This window comes from Erythrolamprus reginae, chromosome 12 (genome assembly GCF_031021105.1).
Source record: "Erythrolamprus reginae isolate rEryReg1 chromosome 12, rEryReg1.hap1, whole genome shotgun sequence".
Taxonomy (NCBI): Eukaryota; Metazoa; Chordata; class Lepidosauria; order Squamata; family Dipsadidae; genus Erythrolamprus; species Erythrolamprus reginae.
This window is the reverse complement of record NC_091961.1, coordinates 24152433-24176432: the sequence shown is the minus strand read 5'-3', so window position 1 is coordinate 24176432 and position 24000 is coordinate 24152433.

The window sequence follows — 24000 nt, the reverse complement described above, 5'->3', positions numbered from 1 at the left end:
ACCCTTCCTTGCCAGCTTATTTATTTATTTTATTTATTTATTCAATTTTTATGCCCCCCTTCTCCTTAGACTCAGGGCGGCTTACAACATGTAAGCAATAGCACTTTTTAACAGAGCCAGCATATTGCCCCCACAATCCGGGTCCCCATATTACCCACCGCGGAAGGATGGAAGGCTGAGTCAACCTTGAGCCGGTGATGAGATTTGAACCGCTGACCTTCAGATCTACAACTCAGCTTCAGTGGCCTGTAGTACAGCACTCTACCTGCTGCGCCACACCAGCTTCCCTATAGACTTTGCTCGTTGGAAGCGGGCTGTGAAGGTTGCAAATAAAGATCCCGTAGCAATAGCAATAACATTTAGACTTATATGTCGCTTCATAGTGCTTTACAGCCCCGTCTAAGCAGTTTACAGGGAGTCAGCATATTGCCCCCAACAATCTGGGTCCTCATTTTACTCACCTTGGAAGGATGGAAGGTTGAGTCAATCTTGAGCCTACTGAGATTCGATCTGCCAAACTGCTGGCAGCCAGTGATCAGCAGAAGTCGCTTGCAGTACTGCACTCTAACCGCTGCACCACTGAAGCACCACTAAGCCTCATGTTCTCAGGGTGGTGCAACCGTGGTCAATGTCAACCAGTTTCCAAGCACTTAGATCACAATTGCCTGACCCCAGGAATGTTCAAATTAATTTTAATTGTATTTTGAGTCCTAATGAGACCAAGTGATAGTAAGAAATGCCTATGGGAACATAAAACACTTCTTATGGGAAAGAGCAGTGCTTCTAAACGTCAATGTTTATAATGTGTGAATTCCAACTCCCAGAATTCAAGCCCTGTTGTCTGGGGAATTTTGGGAGCTAAAGTCCACACCTCTTTTATTTTATTTGTTTGTCAAGCATATATAAGATGACAAATAAAATTATAAACATGATTGTAAACACATGAATGGAGTGGGCCTCCTCCGGGTCCCGTCAACAAAACAATGTTGTTTGGCGGGGCCCAGGGGAAAAGCCTTCTCTGTGGCGGCCCCGGCCCTCTGGAACCAACTCCCCCCGGAGATTAGAATTACCCCCACCCTCCTTGCCTTTCGTAAGCTCCTTAAAACCCACCTCTGCCATCAGGCATGGGGGAACTGAGATATTCTTTCCCCCTAGGCCTTTACAATTCATGTATGGTATGTTTGTACGTATGGATGTTTGGTTTTACAATAAGGGTTTTTTAGTTGTTTTAGTATTGGATTTACATGCTGTTTTTTGTTACTGTTGTTAGCCGCCCCGAGTCTATGGAGAGGGGCGGCATACAAATCCAATCAATAAAATAAATAAAATAATAATAAATAAATGAAATGTATCAACATTACTGTGAATACAGGGGACGGTTGCAAATAAAAGGGAACTTTAGGACAAGGACGGTAGGCATGATGGCGCGTTTATGCACACCCCTTACAGACCTCTTAGGAATGGGGTGAGGTCAACAGGTCTAAGGCTAAAGTTTTGGGGGTTTGGGGAAGAAATCACAGAGTCCAGGCACGGACTACTCTGTTGCTGAAGTTGGATTTTCTGCCATTGAGTTTGGAGCGGTTCACTTTAAGTTTGCATCCATTGTGTGCTCGCGTATTGTTGTGGTTGAAGCTGAAGTAGTCATTGATAGGTAGGACATTAGGGCAGATAATTCTATGTTGCAACATATACGTGAGGATTGGTCATTCTCCGTTCTCGCCAATATTGACAATACCCTGAATAAACGGGGATTCTTTGCTTTAATCTGCTCTGCTCTTCTCTCTCATATACTTTTGACCAACATTTTTTGCTACATCTACTAATTCCATAAAATGTTTATTTCAAAAGAGTTTCTTTATATCTCCCATCATTTTTTACTCATGGCTAGTTTAACAACAACAACAACCACCACCACCACCACCACCATCATCATCATCATCATCATCATCATTATCATAGACATGATGCTGTGGCACAGATGATCCACTGGAACTTGTGCCGGAACTACCATTTACCAGTGGCAAAGAACTGGTGGGATCATAAGCCCGAAAAAGTGGTCGAAAATGAGCAAGCAAAACTACTGTGGGACTTCTGACTTCAGACTGACCGAATTCTGAAGCATAACACACCAGACATTGTGATCATGGAGAAAAAGAAAGTATGGATCATCGATTTCGCAATCCCAGGAGACAGCAGAATTTAGGAGAAGCAGTTAGAGAAATTAGTGAAATACGAAGATCTAAAAATCGAGCTGCAATGACTCTGGCATAAGCAAGTGAAAGTGGTCCCAGTGGTACTTGGCACGCTGGGCGCAGTGCCAAAGGATCTCAGCGGACATTTGAAAACCATTGGAATTGACAAAATCTCCATCTATCAATTGCAAAAGGCCGCTTTACTGGGATCGGCAAACATAATTCGCCGCTACATCACATAGTCCTAGGTGCTTGGGAAGCGCCCGACTGGTGATGAAATACGAAATCCAGCAGTGATCTTGTTTGCTGTGTTGTACTGAAATAATAATAATAATAATAATAATAATAATAATAATAATAATAGTAATAGTAATAATAATAATAATAATAATAATAATAGACCTTTATTACAGTCAAAGAACATCAATATAATATTAATAATAATTTAAAAAAAACCAAGAAAAAACAGTTTAACTCTGCTCCAAAAGACTTTCTGGACTGAATTAGCACAATTTTAAAATGATAGGATTTAAGCAGCACCTCCCTAGACTAAGCAAGCAATTCATTATCTTTTCTTCAACTGAAAGTGAGTGGGATCTACGTTCTGCCTTCCTGATTGGCAAGCATAGGAAATACCAAGAGTATTTCCTCCCTATTTAGGTCAGCCTTTGGCCATCGGACTCACTGGCTTCAAAGCAATGAATTGGTACAGCGGTGAAAAAGGCAATTAGCACCACACATGGGCTGCAGTGGCCACCTTGCTGAAGAAGATCCCTTCTGAATCAGTGGGAGAGATGAAGCTATCTTAGATACATAAAGCTGATGCTTTTGATGATGTTACTCAGGGTTCGGTGAGATGTTGAAGCAAAGCTTCTCCTCGCCACATTCTTGACCCATTCACCAGCTTCTTTGAACTTCAGGTGAGTAGCTTTCTCTGTAATGGTATCTGTGTGAGCAGGGCCATTTTGGTACCCCAGCATCAGGCCTAGAATTTGGCTACCAAAATGGCCTTCTTGAAGATATGCAGGCTGCTTTCATGGACTGTGTTCTGTCGGGCTCTCTTGTAGACTCCTCCCGAAAATTCACAGCTACAAATTTCAGACACACACACATTTGAAAATTCAAAACAATGTTCTTTATAATGAAAATTCACTTAACCTAAGCCTTCTTTTGGTATAGCAAAGAGCACTCGTCTCCAAACAAACTGGTAATTTGTATAAGTCCCTTATCAGTTCTGTGATACTTAGCTTGCAGCTGTGAGGCAATTCACAGTCCTTCTTCTTTCACAAAGTGAAACACACTTTGCTCTGGTTTAGTTTCAAAGCGGGGAAAAATCAGCACACAAAAGGTCAAACGCAGCAAAGCAGGCACGAAACACAAGGATCCGATAATCCTCCACAATGGCCAAACCCACAGGCTGCTATTTATAGCAGCCTCACTAATTACCACCGCCCCACCCAACCACAGGTGGCCTCATTTTCTTTGATAATAATCTCTCAGTTGTTGTTGCCTATGCGTCGCTCTCCGCATGCGTGGCTGTGTCATTAACTCTTGTTCTGAATCCAAGGAGGAGCTAGATAATTGATCTCCTTCTGAGCTGTCTGCCACACTCTCCTCCTCCCTGTCACTCATGTCTTCTTGGTCAGAGGAGCCTTCATCAGCAGATTCCACTGGGGGCAAAACAGGCCTGCAGCATGTGGATGTCTCCCCCACATCCACAGTCTTTGGGGCAGGAGCTGGGCCAGAGCTAACCACAACAGGCTGGAAGAAGACTGGGTTGGAGCAACAGTTCTTTCATCTGCCTCAAGCACAGCCTTCCTCTAAGTGTAGGTCCTTTTGAACACTCCTGAGGGGCGGGGCTGTGATGGAGAAGGTAGAACCCATGAGTGCTTCAACCCTTGACCAAGACCAAAGCCACTTTCCATGATCCGGTATTCTCCATATGCGTTGGAGCTGAAACTTCCTAAATTTCAGGGCTCTAGTAGTTAACAGCTGGACCTAGTCTAAGGTTTTGGATAGTTAACTAAAATAAAACTCTATATTTGTGTTTATAAAGCGACAATATCTAACAAAATTGAACGGGTCCAAAGACGGGCTACAAGAATGGTGGAAGGTCTTAAGCATAAAACGTATCAGGAAAGACTTCATGAACTCAATCTGTATAGTCAGGAGGACAGAAGGAAAAGGGGGGACATGATCGAAACATTTAAATATCTGAAAGGGTTAAATAAGGTTCAGGAGGGAAGTGTTTTTAATAGGAAAGTGAACACAAGAACAAGGGGACACAACCTGAAGTTAGTTGGGGGAAAGATCAAAAGCAACATGAGAAAATATTATTTTACAGAAAGAGTAGTAGATCCTTGGAACAAACCTCCAGCAGATGTGGTTGGTAAATCCACAGTAACTGAATTTAAACATGCCTGGGATAAACATATATCCATTGTAAGATAAAATACAGGAAATAGTATAAGGGCAGACTAGATGGACCATGAGGTCTTTTTCTGCCGTCAGTCTTCTATGTTTCTATGTTTCTAAAATAGCATGGAATTGTTCATAACAAGAAAAAGCAGGTAATCTAATAAAACCAGCATTTCGGAAAGAAATATTATTGTACAAGTCACCAATATATATATATATATTTTTTTAAAAAGAGGGAATTCTCCTCCCGGGATATTTATTGTCAGATTCTAAATTATGACCATAGAAACTATGGGTTTTCCCCAACTGTAGATAAAATGCCGTGAATTCTGGCTATCCTCAACTGAAGACAGACAAACAATATTCTTGCTGGAGGTAACGCCTCATTAGATTTTCCAAGACAGGGTTTGTTTGTTTAGCACGAAAGAGGCGTTTAGAGGCAGCTGAAGCTTCCTATAGTTATGTGACCTCTTTTTTTAAAAAAATCCCCTTATGCATATTAAAATATATATTTATTTTTCTAGGCATGTTCATCTGAAGAAGATAGATGAACATGGAATACAAGAAGGAAGTTATGGGGAAGAAACTTGGGTTCAGGAATGGTTAGGCTCCTTTGATTGGGGGATGCCTTCCTTCTAATAATAATAATAATAATCAGATTATCCTATACATAATTAGGGAAGACTTGGATTTCAGCAAATCACATATTTACATGTAATGTTTGACATTTCAATCGGGCTCAATTTCGAAGCAACCGGAAAGGTTAACACGGAGAAAGTGTGAAATTTAAACAGGCAATTAGCAACCGTGTCATCAGTGAGTGTGAACATCCAGATGAGATCAAAAGCAGTCTGGGTTGAAGAGACACACTTGGAAACATGTCCTGAATGTAGATTTGAATTCAGATGTTCAGATTAAAACAATTTTTTAAGCCAGAGAGAGAGAGAGAGAGAGATCGCCATGGTCCTTTCCAAAGCGATTCAAAGTGGAATAGAAAATTCCTATCCCTACACATTGTCCAGAATCTATAACACTGATCTCATCTTGCAGGGTTAAAACGAACAGAATAGGTGTGATTCCCATTGTACAAAAACTGCATCTCACCTAACATCGTAGCACTTGCATTTCAAGCCCACAGCCCAGCCTCCCCCACTCAATGACCCCCCCATCCTTTCACCAGGGCAAAAATCCAGAATAACTTCTGATACTTTTCATATCGCTTGGCCCTCCCAGCACCCAGAGGCAAAAGTTAGCTGTTTCCCCCCCTTCCTTCTTTTGAAGGGAACTGACCCCTATTCCCCTCGGACGAGTGGACAATTCAAAAGCAAGGTCCTTGGTATCTTCGAATACCACCACCCTTCTCTCGTTCTTAGAACCGCCTGTTTTTCTCAACCTCCAGAAACACGAGAGCAACATCAACCTCAAACAATGGGGAAGGGAAGGAGGGGCATGAAAACCAACTTACCTGGCAAGGATGGTAACTAGAGAGAGTCTCCAGGGATAGCTGCTGGTGAAACCACTGGAGAATGAAAGTCCAAGTTATTCTGCCAAGGTCTGACCCAGTCCATTGTTGCCAGAAACGCATAGGGGTCTTCCCATCCCAGCCTTTTGGTGCCCTTCCCTCTTTCTCCCTGCTTGCTGTAACAAAAGATACAGGCAGTGCCTCTGTGCACGCCCCCTCTTCTTAGCCATGCCTGGTTCTCTCAGTTAGAAATGTTGGGTCTTCATCAGGATCTTCTCAGGCGCCTGTTAAATTTCCCTCCCTGCTCCTGCTACTCCCCTCTCTGCCTGTATAGTACAAATGAATCCTCTCTGTGTATTACAGCTATTTAAAGGGGTGGAAGGAATAGAAGGAAGGGAGACAGACGGGCTCCATGTGATCGGAGCATCATCTGTTCTGAATGAACAAGAAGGGGAAGGAAAGGTGGAGGGAGAGAGGGAGGGAGAGCCAGGGGAAGGAGGGGCCGAGGTATGGGCTTCTCGGGCTGCACAGAGAGGAGAAATAGTGGGGCAGGCAGCATCAGCATCCATCACCTTGAGAAGACACAGATGCTCTATTCTTTCCCGTGGAGTCTTCCTGAGAGTCAAGGCTGCATCTTCAAGAGCCTCCTTGGGTCTGTGCTCCTCATCTCTAGTTCAGTTCCCCCCCCCTTTTGCAGCGGTTGGTTGCTGGCTTGGTTTTACTTAGCAAAGAGAGTCTCTTGGAAAACAAAGGGAAGGAAGGAGGGGAAGCTGTACACAGTGCATGAGAAAAAGAATATGGATCCCCAATGGTTGCTGCAAACAACCAATAAAAGAAGCCCAGGCAAAGAGGAGAGAAGGAGGCTGGGCAGAACATCTGGATGGGGAAAATAAACACCCAGGGCTCCCAATATCCAGAATAACAGAGTTGGAAGGGACCTTGGAGGTCTTCTAGTCCAGGGGTCCCCAACCGCCGGTCCGCGGACCAGTACCGGGCCGCAAGGCATGTTGCACCGGGCCGCGGAGTCAGCAGCTGCTGTGGAGCTGGCGAGTGCCAAGCTGTTTCCTGTCTCTTTCCCCTCACGTTCACTTGGGACTGCCATTTGCCTCGGGCTGAGAAAACTTTTGCTTGCTTGCTTTCTTCCTTTCCTGTCTTTCTTCTCTCGTCGAAAGTGGTCTATTTCCTCCTTGCGAAGCCCTTGCAAAGCCCTCGCTCTGCCTGCAGCTCAAACGAAAAGGCTTTGGCATTGTGCAGCTCTTTTTTTGCTAGGCTCCCCCACCCTATTCCCGGGGTCCTAGGTGGGAGCGAAGCCAGGGGGGGTGTGACCATGAAACCCCTACCACCAGCTCTGGTAATTTTCTTTTGGAAGGATTCCTTGCTGCAAGAAAATTACCAGACCTGGCAGTGGTGGGTGCTCCAAGCAGGCAGCGATCGCAAAGGAAGGTGACTGTGTCCATGGAGGCACCTCCCCCTGCTCTGGGATTCCTTGCTGCAATCCCAGCCGGAACGGGGGGGATGTCCTCTGGAACTGCTGAAAGGCAAACAGCGGTCCCGAGTGAACAGGAGGGGAAAGAGACAGGAAACCGCCCCCTCCTACCCTTCCTCCCTCTGTCACCTCAACTCCCCCGCAAAATTAAAAAGGGGGGGGGAGAGAGACAATGGAACGATAAGCTAAACCCACTTTCCGCCCCCACCGGGCCATAGAAAAATTGTCTTGCTGAAACTGGTCCCTGGTGGAAAAAAGGTTGGGGACCACTGTTCTAGTCCAACCCCCGACTTAGGCAGGAAACCAATGATGGGCTGCTGCCCCAATGGTGGTGGGAGAGGGAGAGAAACGCAGTGGGGATAGTACGTTTATGCACTATTTATTGATTATTAATAGTTTTTGTATTGTCCTTCCTTCTCTAGTACCTTGGTATGATCCTTAATTACTTTTAAAATAGGAAATAATTAAATAGTATGTTTTTGCCCATAAAGGCTTTAATCATTTTAATCATTATCTAGAACTGAACCTTTATAGCAATTAAAGAAAATTGAGCTACTTGCCTAATCTGTTATCATACATATCCTTAGTTCTAGGTCAGTGATGGCGAACCTATGGCAGTGGTGCCACAGGTGGCACGTGTAGCCATATCTGTTGGGACACGAGCCGTTGCCCTAGCTCAGCTAAAAGGTGCATGTGTATGCCGGCCAGCTGATTTTTGGCTCACTCAGGGCTCTGGGAGGGTGTTTTTGGCTTCCAGAGAGCCTTCTGGGGAACGGGGTGTGTGTTCAACCATCCTCTGGCTCCAGGGAAGCCTTTGGAATCTGGGGAGGCCAAAACATGAGCCTACTGGGGCCACCAGAAGTTGGGAAACAGGCCGTTTCTGGCCTCCAGAGAGTCTCCAGGGGGCGGGAGAAGCTGTTTTCACTCTCCCCAGGCATTGAATTATGAGTGTGGACACTCAGGCATGCACAATAGTGTGCACGCACACTCTTTTGGCACCCGAGGGAAAAAAGCTTTGCTATCACTGTTCTAGGTTGTTTCTCTCCTTGATTGGTTTTCATCTATTGTTTCTTGTCCTTTTTTGGCAACTCCGAGATGTCGGAACACTGCTATCATGTCTCCTCTGGTCTTTCTTTTCATTAAGCTACACATACCTAGTTCCTGCAACCGTTCTTCATATGCTTTAGCCTCCAGTCCCCTAATCATCTTTGCCATTCATACAGTTTTGGATTTAGGCAGCATATACAACCCTGTTTTTCTCATATAAGCAGTAACGGGCAGCCAAATTTTTTACTGCCACACTGTGGGTGTGACTTATTTTGTTGGTGTGGCTTGATGGTCATGTGACTGGGTAGGAGTGGCTTTCCGGCCATGTGACCAGGTGGGAGTGTCTTGAATGATCATCATTGTTCAAGTGAATTGTTAAGTCCTCGACTTATACCAGTGTCGCTGGCTGGGGTGACAATGTGCTCTCCTTCCTGGGTAGCGCCCCCCGACTCAGGCTGAGTAGCTAGGTCAACAGGTGCCAATCAGCTGTTGAGAAAAGAGGGGAAGGAAAAGGGCCCCCCACAACTCCTGCCGGTGCTGGTCTCCCTGCTGCTTTCCGAGGAGGAGGAGGAGGACTGGATATTTAAAAATATCGGAAAGCCAAGGGAGAGTTACAAGGTTATTATTGCTGCACAAGGCCTTTTTCATCTCAACTGCAGGTGGAGTGAGGGCTTCGCAAGGGGAAAAAGACAGCAGCCCAGACTGCTTTTGCGCAACATGGCTTGACTCTCCTTTTCCCCCCTGCTGCTTCTGCTGCTACGTGCTCCTTGCTTTTTTCCTCTTTCTTCCTTCCTGGACTTGCATGAGGCTGGAGGGGAACCAGGCATGAGAGAGGGAAGCTCGTCCGAGGTCAGGAAGGAGGAAAGAGGAAAAAAGCAAGGAGCACAGACACAGCAGCAGCAAAAGGAGAGTTGAGCCAAGACCGGTAATCCAGGAAATGACTGCCGCCGGTCAGCTGGAGCTGCGCACGCACCTTCATTTCCACCGGTGGAACTGCGTTCCACTCTGTCCTGCCTGCTGCCCACCCCTGCATATAAGAATAATCCTGTGAGATATGTCAGCCTCAGAAGAACTGGACCACAGACATCTTTCTATATCGGGCTCTCCTCATTCCTAATCCAACTTCTTAACTGCACATTTTCCTATAAAATTTGCAGGGATGGACAATAAACCCTTAAGCCTCACAACTTTGATTTAATTCCAGGTGTTGGTCACCTGCTGTTCAGCTGAATGCATGCATTTGGCTCCGTTTTACCCATTTATTTATGTCACTTTGATTTCTCTGACAAGCTCAAGGTGTCCTCCTCTCCTCCCTCCTTCTGTTTCCTCAATGCCAAACGGTTGGCAAATGAGGACAAGTGAGGAGTTAACCGGATTGCAAAGACCATATCTGAATGTGGTTTTCTCTAGAACATCTAACCCTTTAACCTTTGTGCTGCGTAGGAGATGTGGCTGCATAATTATTTAATCATGTAGCTGCATAAATATATAAGGAGTTTTCCGGGTCTCCACTCAAGGGTTTTAATTATAAATCATAAAGCAGCAACAGAAATGGTGGCAGAAGACGTACCCAGAAAGAAGCAGCATCCCTTCAGTTCTTTATGCCTGAAAACTAGAGTTCAGATCCATTCTTCCCCATCTTTTTAAATTATTATTATTATTATTTTTATTTTATATCAACAAACATACAAACAACATTAAACATTTATACTTATCTATATGCATAATAATTAATATTTTACAATTCTGTTTTTTTTACATTATATTTCCTTAATACTAATTCCTTTTCTTGTTTTTTTCCTTATCCAGTTATACAATTTCTCCCACACTCTGTAGTAGTTCTTATTTTGTTTATCCTGTAATTCGTACATTAATTTACTTAATTTAGTGCAGTCTAACATTTTCTTAATCACCATCTCTTCATTTGATGTCTTTTCTTGTTTACAATTTTGTGCAAATGCCAATCTTGCTGAAGTTAGTACAGTGTTCCCTCGATTTCCGCGGGGGATGCGTTCCGAGACCGCCTGCGAAAGTCGAATTTCCGCGAAGTAGAGATGCGGAAGTAAATACACTATTTTTGGCTATGAACAGTATCACAAGCCTTCCCTTAACACTTTAAACCCCTAAAGTGCAATTTCCCATTCCCTTAGCAACCATTTAGATCATTACTCACCATGTTTATTTATTAAAGTTGATTAAAAAAATATTTATTAAAGGCAGATGAAAGTTTGGTGATGACATATGACGACATCGGGCAGGAAAACCCATGGTATAGGGGAAAAAACTACGAAGTATTTTTTTAATTAATATTTTTGAAAAACCGTGGTATAGACTTTTCGCGAAGTTCGAACCCGCGAAAATCGAGGGAACACTGTATATGTGTTATTACATAATAGTCTTCTTTGCTGTGTTGACCTCTGATTATAACTAATAAATACATTTCTGGTTTTGTTTCTAATTTATATTCCAATATTTCTTCCAGCCAGCTCTGTGTTCTAGTCCAAAATTTTCTTGCTTCCGGGCATAACCACCAGATGTGTTCCTATGGCTGTTTTGCACTTCCAGCATTTATTACTTTCATTCTTCCCCATCTATATGCAGATCAGCTGCTGGTGAAGCATGGAGGTTGCTGTTAGAAGTTTACGACAGATGTGGAAAGACTCAGAAGTGTCTAAAATGAACTTGGATCAAAGGTTGCTATGGGTAATACTCCTACTCTGGATTGCAGTAATGTCTTCCTTCGGTCTCAGAGGATGTTCCACTGTCCATCCAGCTCCCAAATCCAGTCATAATTTTATGGATGCATTTTATGGCTGTTATTTCTTAGTCTATTTGTAGAGGGGACAGTTCTCTTAGACCAGTGCTTCTCAATTATTTTCTGTTATGCACCCCGCCCCCAGGAAGAGGTAAACATTTCACACACACCAACTCTCCAATAGGACAATTGTTTGCAATATTTAGCATGTTTTCGCTGAAAAAACCCAAGCGGCTTCTCATAGTGATTGGGGTGAAATGTGTTTAAGTGATGCCTTAATTTATTTGCTTCATGCTATCCACTGCCAACATTTTTAGATACAGTAAATATACTGGTCTTTCCTTGTTTCCCACCATAGTCCCAGTGAAGCCAAGTGCTACATACTTCATCATATTTCCTCGTCTTAGTTTTTGGAAGACTTATGTTTGTCTCATTATCTCCGTCTCTCTCCTCCTTTTTTTTCATCCCTATTAAATATTATTCCATGGTGTCTCTTAAGGGTTTGTTATCTGTACTTCAATCTCCTGCTCTGTGCTGTTTGCCATTGTTTGGTGCAAAAAAACCCCCCTACTCCCTGCTGCAAGTCACGCGCAGTAATGGGCAGCCAAATTTTTTACTGCCACACTGTAGGCATGGCTTATTTTGTGGGTGTGGCTTAATGGTCATGTGACTGGGTAGGAGTGGCTTGTTGGCCATGTGATCTGTTGGGAGTGACTTGAACGATCATCATCGTTCAAGTGAACTGTGAAGTCCTCGACTTACAATCTTACCAGTGTCGCTTGCTGGGGTGACAATTTTCTTCACATTTCCCATGCTCTCCTTGCTGGGTCAGCCCCCCCCCCCCCCGCCTCAGGCTGGGTAGCTGGGCAAACGGGTGCTGCCAGAAGCATAAATGCTGCCAGCGCTGCTTCCACCCACGCCTTCTGCTTGCACCTCAGGTGGGAGGTGGCCACTTGAGGCTGGAGTGGAGCCGGGCAAGAGAGAGGGAAGTCCGAGGCCATTAAGGAGGAAAGAGGAAAAAAGCAACATGCGCAGACACAGCAGGGGAAAAAAGGAGACCCAAGCCAAGACCAGTAATCCAGGAAGTGACAGCCGCCGATCAGCTGGAGCTGTGCACGGATCTTCATTTCTGCCTGTGGAACTGCATTCCACCCCGTCCTGCCTGCTGCCCATTTATTTATTACTTAGATTTGTATGCCGCCCCTCTCCGAAGACTCGGGGTGGCATACAAATCCCTGGTCATACCCTCCCCCCGGTATTTGAGAAACACTGCAAAATAGCTTATAATGACTAATAGCTTATAATGACCCAAATAAATGAATTTTTTTTGTACTCAATCATTCTGATCAAGAGACTCAAGGCAACTGCAGATTGGATGAAGTAAAAAAAAAGAGTAACAAAAGAAACACATTCAAGATAACAGATTAACAAGAGTTGGAAGGGACCTTGGAGGTCTTCTAGTCCAATTCCCATACTCATTCACAGACCTTATATCATTCTGGACAATCTTCTCTTGAAAACTTCCAGTGATGGAGCACCCACAACTTCTGAAGACAAGCTGTTCCACTGGTTAATTGTTCTCAGTGTCAGGAAATTTCTCCTTAAGGTCTACGTTGCTTCTCTCCTCAATTGGTTTCCATCCATTGCTTTTTGCCTCCTTGAATTCTGGTGCTTTGGAAAATAGACTGACCTCCTCTTCTTTGTGGTAGCCAGTCAGATATCATATGACTATTGTATGACCCCCAGTACTTCTTTTCACCAGATAAGACATACCCAATTCTTGCAATCCTTTTTCATATATTTTAGCCTCCAGTCCTCTAATCACAGAGTTGGCCTCCTTAGGGTCCCATCGACCAAACAATGTCAGTTGGAGAGACCTAGGGGAAGAGCCTTCTCTGTGGGAGCCCCGGCCCTCTGGAATCAACTCCCCCCAGAGATTCGCACTGCCCCCTCCCTCCTTGCCTTCCGAAAGAGCTTAAAAATTCATCTTTTCCGCCAGGCTTGGGACTCTTAGATCTTTCCCTGACCACTGAATGCTGAATGTTTGGTTAATAAGTTAATTTTTTAGGTTAATCTTCTCTTTCTAATTGTTTTTAATATTGTAGTACTAATTGGATTATATTACTGTTCTTTTTTTATATATGCTGTGAGCCGCCCTGAGTCCTTGGAGAGGGGCGGCATACATACATACATACATACAAACAAACCAACAAACAAATCAATCAATCAATCAATCAATCAATCAATCAATCAATCATCTTTGTTGCTCTTCTCTGCACTCTTACCAGAGTCTCAATATATCTTTTCCAATATGGAGAGCCAAACTGGATGTATAAAAACATAAAATTACCATGATACTTTTTTTTAAGTGTTCCTGTTCAGTAGTATTTTTGGATTCTTGGCTTTTGAAGATACATTTAAATGGACTTAATAAGTTGTTATATTCAACTACAAAAAGCCAAAGGAGACATGATCTTTTTTTTCAGAGCCAAGCAGCAAATACACTTGTGAAATGTTTCATCTGGATAGCCTTAAGCCGCTGCGGACATAATTAAGAATGATGGCAATACAGTCTCCCTTCTAAGTCTCACTGCCAATATTAAACCTACATTAGTTTCTACTGTACCACATATATTCAGAAACCAGGCTCGGGGAGCTAAAGCCAGATTTCTATAAGGAGGCAAGCACTGAATGGTACCTCTCTTTGCCAACCCTTTCCAACTCCCACTGTGTCAAATGAGGGTCAAATTTGCACTTGGTTCAAAGGCACTGGAAATATCTTATTTTTTTAAAAAATGAGAATAATAATTCTTAGACAAACATTGAATAGAATAGGGTAGAGAGTAGATTAGATTAGATTTATTGGATTTATATGCCGCCCCTCTCCGTAGACTCGGGGCGGCTCACAACAATGGTAAAAAACAATACATAGTGTTCTGTCTGGGTCACTCCGGAAGGCAAGACCAACCCAAAAAGAGAAGCCAGAAACACCGGTAAAAGGCAAAGGCAGTTTATCAAATTCAAGAAAAACACAGGAAAACGCTGTATCTTCAAATATATCCACGAAGGCAAAAGTCCATACAGCAATACAGGATTCTTGCTGCCAAGACGAGGCTGTAGATAGCAGACCTACACCTCCCACGGGTCTTCCAAACTGCTGGGCCACCAGCCAGGAACAGAGACGCCGAGAACAAAGCAAGACACCGTAACTCCAACTGATAACACTCCACATGGCTTCAAGGGCTTGCCTGCCTTTTAAACCCTGCTAAGGAGGACCACACCCAAGCCCAGCTGTTCCTAATTCAGTGCTGACAATACTTCTTTAATTGCTCCTTTCTTTGATCTGAACGTCTCTGTCGCATGTCAATGACAGCTTGTGCTTCATCACCTAGTGACTCCAAGCTACTGGCTGGGGAGAGCCCCCCCCCCAGGGCTCTCATGCTGTTCTCCTTCGTCCCATTCCTGACTTTCCTCTCCCCCGTCCGACTGTTCAGCCCCCTCCTCTTCGCTGTCATCCTCCTCCGGGCATGGAGCCAGCAGAGACACAGCCGGGCCCTGAGCAGCCTCAGGCTGAACCACAACACATAGTAACAAATCTAATATTTAGCAATCTAAATTACAGTTTTAGGTTAAAAAATCCAAAGGAAACCCCAATATATAGAGTAGAGTAGAGTAAAGTAGAGTAGAGAAGAGAAGAGAAGGGTAGGGTAGGGTAGGGTAGGGTAGGGTAGGGTAGGGTAGAGTAGAGAAGAGTAGAGGAGAATAGAATGGAATGGAATAGAATGGAATAGAATAACAGAGTTGGAAGGTTTTCTAATTCAACCCCTGCTTACACCACTTCAGACAAATGATTATCCAACATCTTCTTTAAAAGGTCCAATGTTGGACCATTCACAACTTCTGGAGACTTAGTTCTAAGGTCCTTCTCTCCTTGATTAGTTTCCATCTGTTACTTTTTGTTCTACCCTCAGGTGCTTTAGAGAATAGGTTGACTCCTTCTTCTTTGTGGCAACCCCTGAGATACTGGAACGCTGCTATCATGTCTCCCCTCCTCCTTCTTTTCATTAAATTAGCCATGCCCAGTTCCTGCAACTGCTCTTCCTATGTTTCAGCCTCCAGTCCTGTAATCATCTTTGTCGCTCAAAGGACCCGGATTGTATGGGGGCAAGATTTGACTCCGTAAACTTCTCAGGCAGTGCTATAAAACACTATGGAGTGATATATATATATAAATCTAAGTACTTTTGCTATTGCTATATCTTCTTGCTACTGTTGAAGTGGTGCCAGAGAGGACGTTTTTTGCATGCTGGTTTTTATCTTCACCATTCCAGATAAACACAGAGGTGAGCAAGAGGTGGAAGTGAAACCTTTTGAATTCCATGGGACTTTGTATTGAAAGCACGGTAGGCAGACAAGGGCCACAAACCCACCCTCAAGCTGAGTTCCATTCTTGGTGATTTCACTGAGTCATTCATGACTCTCTGGGCAACAATATAGAAGTGGGTTTTGCCACGGCTCCTTCGCATGGCATTCCATTTTATCTCCCCTTCTAGACAAGAGTCCTGAAATTTTTAGGTGCTTTACGCATGCATTTTAAATCTCTTTTAGCCAGGAACAGCTAGTTGCTACTAGTTCCTGAAGGAGCAGTTAATAAAACGAAAAGAAAAAATCCTTCTCAAACTATATTCCTATTGTGGAGAAGAGATTTAAAACAATTCAGATCCAAGCAAACGCCTGCCTTCTGTCCTGTATATTTCACCCTGATTAAATTACTTCATAGGCTATTTGAGAAACCAGCAGAAACAAACACACATACGCACACAGACACACAACACGTACACAACTTCTCTCCAGCCACTACAACAGGGCTACTATAGTATTATTACATCATCATCACCATTCCTTTTTAATTTTAGCCTGCGCTGATTTAATTTCCAGTAAAGGACAAACTAGCAGGAAATAAATGAATACATCAGAAGAAGTGTTAGATGCAACTTGTAAAAGCCAACAGCCCAAACAAGGCTTTTTAACACCTTCTCTCCCCATCACACATGCCTGCCGTGCATACAGAGAGAGAGAAAGAGAGAGAGAGTGAGACAGGAAGGGAGGGAGGGAGACAGAAAGAAAAAGAGACAGAGAGAGAGGGAAGGAGAGGGAGAAAGACAGAAAGAAAAAAGAAAGAAAGATGGAGAGAGAGAAAGAGATAAAGAGACAGAGAAGACAGAGAGAGACAGAGAGAGGGAGGGAGAGGGAGACAGAGGGAAAGAAATAGAGAGAGAGAAGGAGGAAGGGAGAGACATAGAGAAAAAAGAAAGGAAGGAAAGAAAAAAGAAAGATGGAGAGAGATAGAGAAAGAGATACAGAGATAGAGATGAGAAACACAGAGACAGAGAGATGGAGGGAGAGAGAGACAGAGGGAAAGAAATAGAGAGAGAGAGAGAAGGAGGGAGGGAGAGACAGAGAGAAAAAAAGGAAGGAAGGAAAAAAGAAAAAAGATGGAGAGAGATAGAGAAAGAGAGAAAGATAGAGAAGAGAGACACAGAGAGAGAAAGAGAAAGGGAGGGAGGGAGAGGGGGGAAGAAATAGAGATAGAGAAGGAGGGAGGGAGAGATAGAGACAGAGAGAAAGAAAGGAAGGAAGAAAGAAGGAAGGAAGGAAAAAAGAAAGATGGAGAAAGATAGAGAAAGAGATAAAGGGATAGAGAAGACAAAGAGATGGAGAGAGAGACACAGAGAGAAAAAAATAGAGAGACAGAGAGAGGGAAGGAGAGGCAGATAGAGAGAGAGAGAGAGAGAGAGAGAGAAAGCCACACACACAGAAAGAGACACCTACAACAGAAGAGTTCATTAAAATGTTCCTGCTAGGGTCTGAATAATTTGAAGAGCGGAAAATAACATTTGACATGGAAGGTACAGCAGTGATTGCTTGCTCGGCTTTGACAGTAGTGAGGCAAAAACGGCACCGTGAAGCATCTGGGAGAATTTCTCTCGTGGGAATTTCATGATGAGACCAAGAGAGCTGTCATTTTCCCGTTGTGCAGGAATTCATAAATGCCAGCCAAAACCAAGAAGGTCAGCAGAAATAAGAGGGGGAAATAAAAGGGGAGGGGGTAGACATCTGGCCTGGAAGTAGCCATGCCAATGAATACCCCAAGCAACAGATGGATGGTTTCATGGTCAGCTTGGCATCACCAAAGGAAGCAATTAGAAGCAGGGATAATTTGGTGTCCTTCCCATTAATGCATCTTGGAATTGGTGAACACTGGTATCCTGCAGGGGAATATTATTATTATTATTATTATTATTATTATTATTATTATTATTATTATTATTAAGATTTGTATGTTGCCCTACTACAAAGACTACGAAGACGAATGATGGCAGTTCCTGATCTTGTAGAAAAAATTGATGAAGCACCAAAAAATGAAGCTAATTAATTCATTAATAGTTCTGGAATTTGACATGGATTAGATTTAAGGAATCAGCAGTGGGGTTCCAAAGTTTTACAAAAACAGCAAACATTGCCTGTTTTATAGTTCAATAATATAAAATATTTTGTATTTTAATTATGCTGTTTATTCAGCATTTCCTGTCAGTTGATTTTTGCATTTTGCACTTACTCCAGGATCTACTTTTTCAGTTAGAAAGTGTTGTGGTTCAGCCTGAGGCTGCTCAGGGACCGGCTGTGTCTCTGCTGGCTCCATGCCCGGAGGAGGATGACAGCGAAGAGGAGGGGGCTGAACAGTCGGACAGGGGAGAGGAAAATCAGGAATGGGATGAAGGAGAACAGCATGAGAGCCCCCGGGGGGGGGGGGGCTCTCCCCAGCCAGTAGTTTGGAGTCACTAGGTGATGAAGCTCAAGCTGTCATTGACATGCGACAGAGACGGTCAGATCAAAGAAAGGAGCAATTAAAGAAGTATTATCAGCACTGAATTAGGAACAGCAGGGCTTGGGTGTGGTCCTCCTTAGCAGGATTTAAAAGGCAGGCAAGCCCTTGAAGCCATGTGGAGTGTTATTAGTTGGAGTTACGGTGTCCTGCTTTGTTCTGGATGTCTCTGTTCCTGGCTTGTGGCCCAGCAGCTTTGGAAGACCCGTGGGAGGTGTAGGTCTGCTATCTACAGCCTCGTCTTGGCAGCAAGAATCCTGTATTGCTGCATGGACTTTTGCCTTCGTGGATATATCTGAAGATACAGCGTTTTCCTGTTTGTAAGGACATTTTCTGTTACCTGTGTTTTTCTTGAATTTTATAAACTGCCTTTGCCTTTTACCGGTGTGTCTGGCTTCTCTTTTTGGGTTGGTATTGGCTTCCGGAGTGACCCAGACAGAACAGAAAGAAAATACATTTTCAGTGCAGATTAAGGTGTGTGTGTGTATGTGTGTGAATGTATGTATGTCGCTTAACATAGAGTTGAGGAAATTGGAGAGCAGATCTACTTGATTTTCCCTTCACCCTTTAGAGTAGAAATAAAAGAAAACTTTAATTTGAAAAAAAAATAGAGAATGATTGCGGACGTGAAGGTGAAGATAAACATGAAGAAGTTTAAAGGAATGCAGGTGAATTATCCTGTTTAATTACTTTTATTAATTTTCCACTTTTAAAAAAGGAAAATACAATAGTAAATACAGAAAATAACAACAACAACAACAACAACAATAATAATAATAATAATAATAATAATAATAATAATAACAACAACAACAACAATTTGTTAGATTTGTATGCCACCCCTCTCCAAGCACCCCTATCCAAGGACTTGGAGCATCTCACAACCACAATACACCATGTACAAATCTAAAGTTAAAAAACAATTTAAAACTCTTGTTATAAAAAGAAAATAATCACACAGCCTAATAGACCATACATAAAACCATAATAGCTTGGGGTATATCAGTTTCCCCATGCCTGTCGACATAGGTGGGTCTTCAGGAGCTTTCGAAAGGAAAGGAGGGTGGGGGCAGTCCTAATCCCTGGAGGGAGTTGATTCCAGAGGGCCGGGGCCGCTACAGAGAAGGCTCTTCCCTTGGGTCCTGCCAGACGGCATTGTTTAGTTGATGGGACCCAGAGAAGGCCAACTTTGTGGGAACTAGTCGGTCGCTGGGATTTGTGCGGCAGAAGACGGTCCCGAAGATATTCTTGTCCGATGCCACGTAGGGCTTTATAAGTCATAACCAACACTTTGAATTGTGACCAGAAACTGATTGGCAGCCAGTGCAGCCCATGGAGTGTTGACTTTAGGTGTTATTTGTTTGTTTATTTGTTTGTTTATTGATTGATTTATTATTATTATTATTATTATTATTATTATTATTATTATTTAGATTTGTATGCCGCCCTTCTCCAAGGACTCGGGGCAGCTCACAATATAACAAATCCAATACATTAAAACAACATCTAAAACCCATAACATTAAAACCATACAGCTCAGTCCTACCATACACAAAACTATAATAGCCCAGGGGTAGCTCAGTTACCCCATGCCTGGCGACAAAAGTGGGTTTTGAGTAACTTATGAAAGGCAAGGAGGTTGGGGGCAGTTCTGATCTCCAGGGGGAGTTGATTCCAGAGGGCTGGGACGAAGGACTTTCCTTTGTCAAGTTTCAGTTTTTTCGGTGTTCTGTGTTTATTGGTTAGCCTGACACTGTGATATAGACGGATGATAGACAAGTCCGCAAGGAGTTGGGTGGCCTATACATTTACTAAATTAAATTAAATTAAATCAAATCAAATCAATTCCATGTTTAGATTCGACTCCCAATGGAGAGAAGAGAAGGAAAGAAGGGAGGGAGACAGGGAGGGAGGAAAGGAAGGACACTTTTCAAATAACTCATTACTCTATTTCATGATGAATTTTGTAATTATCCTTCTTGCAGGTTCTGAAAGTCAGTTAGCCCTTTATGAAGAGCTGGCTATCAGGGGGAAATGGAAGGCAGTTTCCCTTGCCACAAAGACAACATCATCTTCAAGCAGAGATACTGTGTTCCCTTGACGCTGAAAAACGTTTATAACAAGATTTGAAATGATTTTTTTTTGGGTGTGTGTGTAACAGGAAGTGGAAACATCGCAGTTTTGCAGAAGGGAGATGGACGGTGAAGCAGGAAAAGGAAAGATGGAGAACAGCCCATCTGTTAATGGCAGCTGACAAAGATGGAGAACAATCCTTTATTTTAAAACAAAGATAAGATAAGAGCAATTGATAAGAGCAAAAAAGATTGTACCCCCTCACTTGATCACCAAGGACACATCACTGGCTTTGTGATGTAGAAGGTTTACTTCTCTCCTAGGAGAATGAAAGACTTTGAGAATTATGTTTAAAAGGCAGAATATTATATTTCCCCTAAAAGAGAAATAGTAATCTTAAAGGAAACAGAAACTCAGAGTTGCAGTTTTCTTCCCCAAAGCTGATACTAAGCTGAGGCCAGCTTTTAGAAATGCAGATTTGGTAATCTGTTCAAGAGAGAGTATTTGGAACAAAGATAGAATTGGGTAGAATGGTAGGATCAGCCCTCACTCGCGATCCAAACCAGGAATGCTATTAAGACATAAAAGGAGTGGCCCAACACCCTTTTCAGGATACAGGCCTCCTCGTTGCATCATCTCAATAACCCCAGGCTTAAATCAAACTTAATTCAGACAACCTAAAAAGTTAGCTATGACTCCTACAAAGCCCCTTGGGAATCTGACAAGCAATAGAATACAGGTTTTTGCACAGCAACAGGAAGCTCAAGAGCCACCTCTCAACTCCATGTGGTCAGCTGCCCAGGACTTCAAACCCAAGTGGTCCCGTCCATCAGTAAACCATCTTTCCAATTGTTCTGTCGGGCTCTCTGGTATGAGCCTCCCGAAAATTCAAGGATACAAATTTCAGACACACACACATTTGAAAATTCAAAACAATGTTCTTTATCACAAAAGTCAAAATAAACTAAGCACTCTTTTTGTATTGCAAAGAGCACTCTTCCCAAAACAACCAGGTAGTCTGTACAATGTCCCTTAAGCAGTCATTAAGTACTTAGCCAGCAGCTGTGGAGAAATTTCACATCCCTTCTTCTTCCAACAGGTGCTCTGTTTTGGTTTCAAAGGCATGAAAAAAGCAACACGGTCAAGCACACAAGATTCCTGACGAAACTGCAACAGATATTCTTCCACAATGGCCAAACCCACATGCTGCTATTTATAGCAGCAGCCCTAATTACTGGAGCCCCATCCAAACACAGGTGGCCTCCCTTATTTCCTGTAATATGTTCTTACATGGTCTCTTCTACGCATAATTCTGCGCTTGGTGGATCCAAAATGGATCTTCAGTGACGCTTGTAGGAGCCGCGCAAATCTCATGCTTCTGCTGTGTAAAGCGCTGGTGAGACCTCATTTGGAATACTGTGTTCAGTTCTGGAGACCTCACCTACAAAAAGATATTGATCAAATTGAACGGGTCCAAAGATGGGCTACAAAAATGGTGGAAGGTCTTAAGCATAAAACGCATCAGGAAAGACTTCATGAACTCAATCTACATAGTCTGGAGGACAGGAGGGAAAGGGGGGACATGATCAAAACATTTAAATATGTTAAAGGTTTAAATAAGTTTCAGGAGGGAAGTGTTTTTAATAGGAAAGTGAACACAAGAACAAGGGGGCACAATCTGAGGTTAGTTGGGGGGAAAGATCAGAAGCAACGTGAAAAAATATTATTTGACTGAAAGAGTAGTAGATGCTTGGAACAAACCTCCAGACAGTCACTGAATTTAAACATGCCTGGGATAAACATATATCCATCCTAAGATAAAATACAGGAAATAGCATAAGGGCAGACTAGATGGACCAAGAGGTCTTTTTCTGCCATCAATCTTCTATGTTTCTGTGTTTCTATTCCCAACGCTCAGATGGAAGCTAGACCGAGAAATTGTTTTTAAATAAATAAATTCCTGGAAGAAAATAACACGATAACATTTCTGTACTGCTTGCCAGAAAACTGCATAGCTAGGTCCATGAAAGTGACCATCAGGCTGAAATGAAAGTTTATATTCCCTCCTTCAACTGTCCCCAAGTCCATAAACGTATAGCCACACCAATGAAGGGCTCCTGGTGCGCCCTCCGAGGCCATCGTTGCCGCACACACCATTGGCCCGATATTTGGCTTCTGTGCATGCACAACAAGCAAAATGACACATGAAGACATGCACCCCCCTGGAGATCAGAAGTGCCCCCACCTTCCTTGCCCTTCGTAAAGTTCTTAAGACCCATCTCTGCCGTCAGGCATGGGGGAACTGACACATCTCCCCCGGGCCTATACAGTTTATATATGGAATGTTTGTGTGTGTGTTTGCTTTTAATAATGGGTTTTTAAAGTGTTTTTTAAATTATTAGATTTGTTTTTTACATTGTTCTTGTTATTGTTGTGAGCCGCCCCGAGTCTACGGAGAGGGGCGGCATACAAATCTAATAAATAAATAAATAAACAAACAAACAAACAAACAAAAATAAAATAAAATAAAATAAAATAAAATAAAATAAAATAAAATAAAATAAAATAAAATAAAATAAAATAAAATAAAATAAAATAAAATAAAATAAAATAAAATAAAATAAAATAAAATAATAAAATAAAATAAAATAAAATAAAATAAAATAAAATAAAATAAATGCACGCAAGTGAGATTTTGGGGTTTTTTAATTGATATTTTTCTTACACACAGGCGCAGAAGCAAAAAGTTGGAAAAAGTGGCAAAATCTTGCGCGCATAAGCATCTTCATGCAAGATTGTGCTTGCTGCACATGGACAGAAGACAAATCTCACAGGGTGTGTGTGTGCCTGCACGCATCGAGGATGTACAACTCTTTGCGCATCCCACAATTTCCTACCGGGACGGAGCACCTGATCGTACTGATACTGCCCATCCCTGAGCCACACCATAACCCAGCACCGATTTGTAGAGATTTTTCTTTCCTCCCTCCCTCGCTATAGAAATAAACACCACACTGGAGTCTGGAGAGAGAGGCTGCTCCAGAAATTGCCATTTTCCAGTTTTGCAGGAGGGAATCGATGACAAACACTTAACAGGCACCGAGCTCAGCTGCAGCCCCTTCCTCAGAATGAATGTGGGGAAGCCGAGCCATGGCAACCCAGCAGATGCTTTTCCACCTGAGCTTCACTAGAGATGCTCCCCGCTGTGAGGAACTTCTGCCACAACATTAGAGAGAACATACACCTGGGCTTAAATGTGTCCGATGATTTAAAAGCAGAATGGGGGAAAAAGAGATCCAAATAGGCAGGTAACACAGGAATATATATATATATATCGTCACATGTTTTTTTCTGAATTTGAAAATTAAGGGAGACTAGGATGTTCTGTCTGGGTCACTCCAGAAGCCAATACCAACCCAAAAAGAGAAGTCAGACACACTGGTAAAAGGCAAAGGCAGTTTTATAAAATTCAAGAAAAACACAGGCAACAGAAAATGTCTTTACAAACAGGAAAATGCTGTATCTTCAGATATATTCACGAAGGCCAAAAGTCCATGCAGCAATACAGAATTCTTGCTGCCAAGCCAAGGCTGTAGATAGCAGACCTACACCTCCCACGGGTCTTCCAAAGCTGCTGGGCCACAAGCCAGGAACAGAGACGCCGAGAAACAAGACAGGATA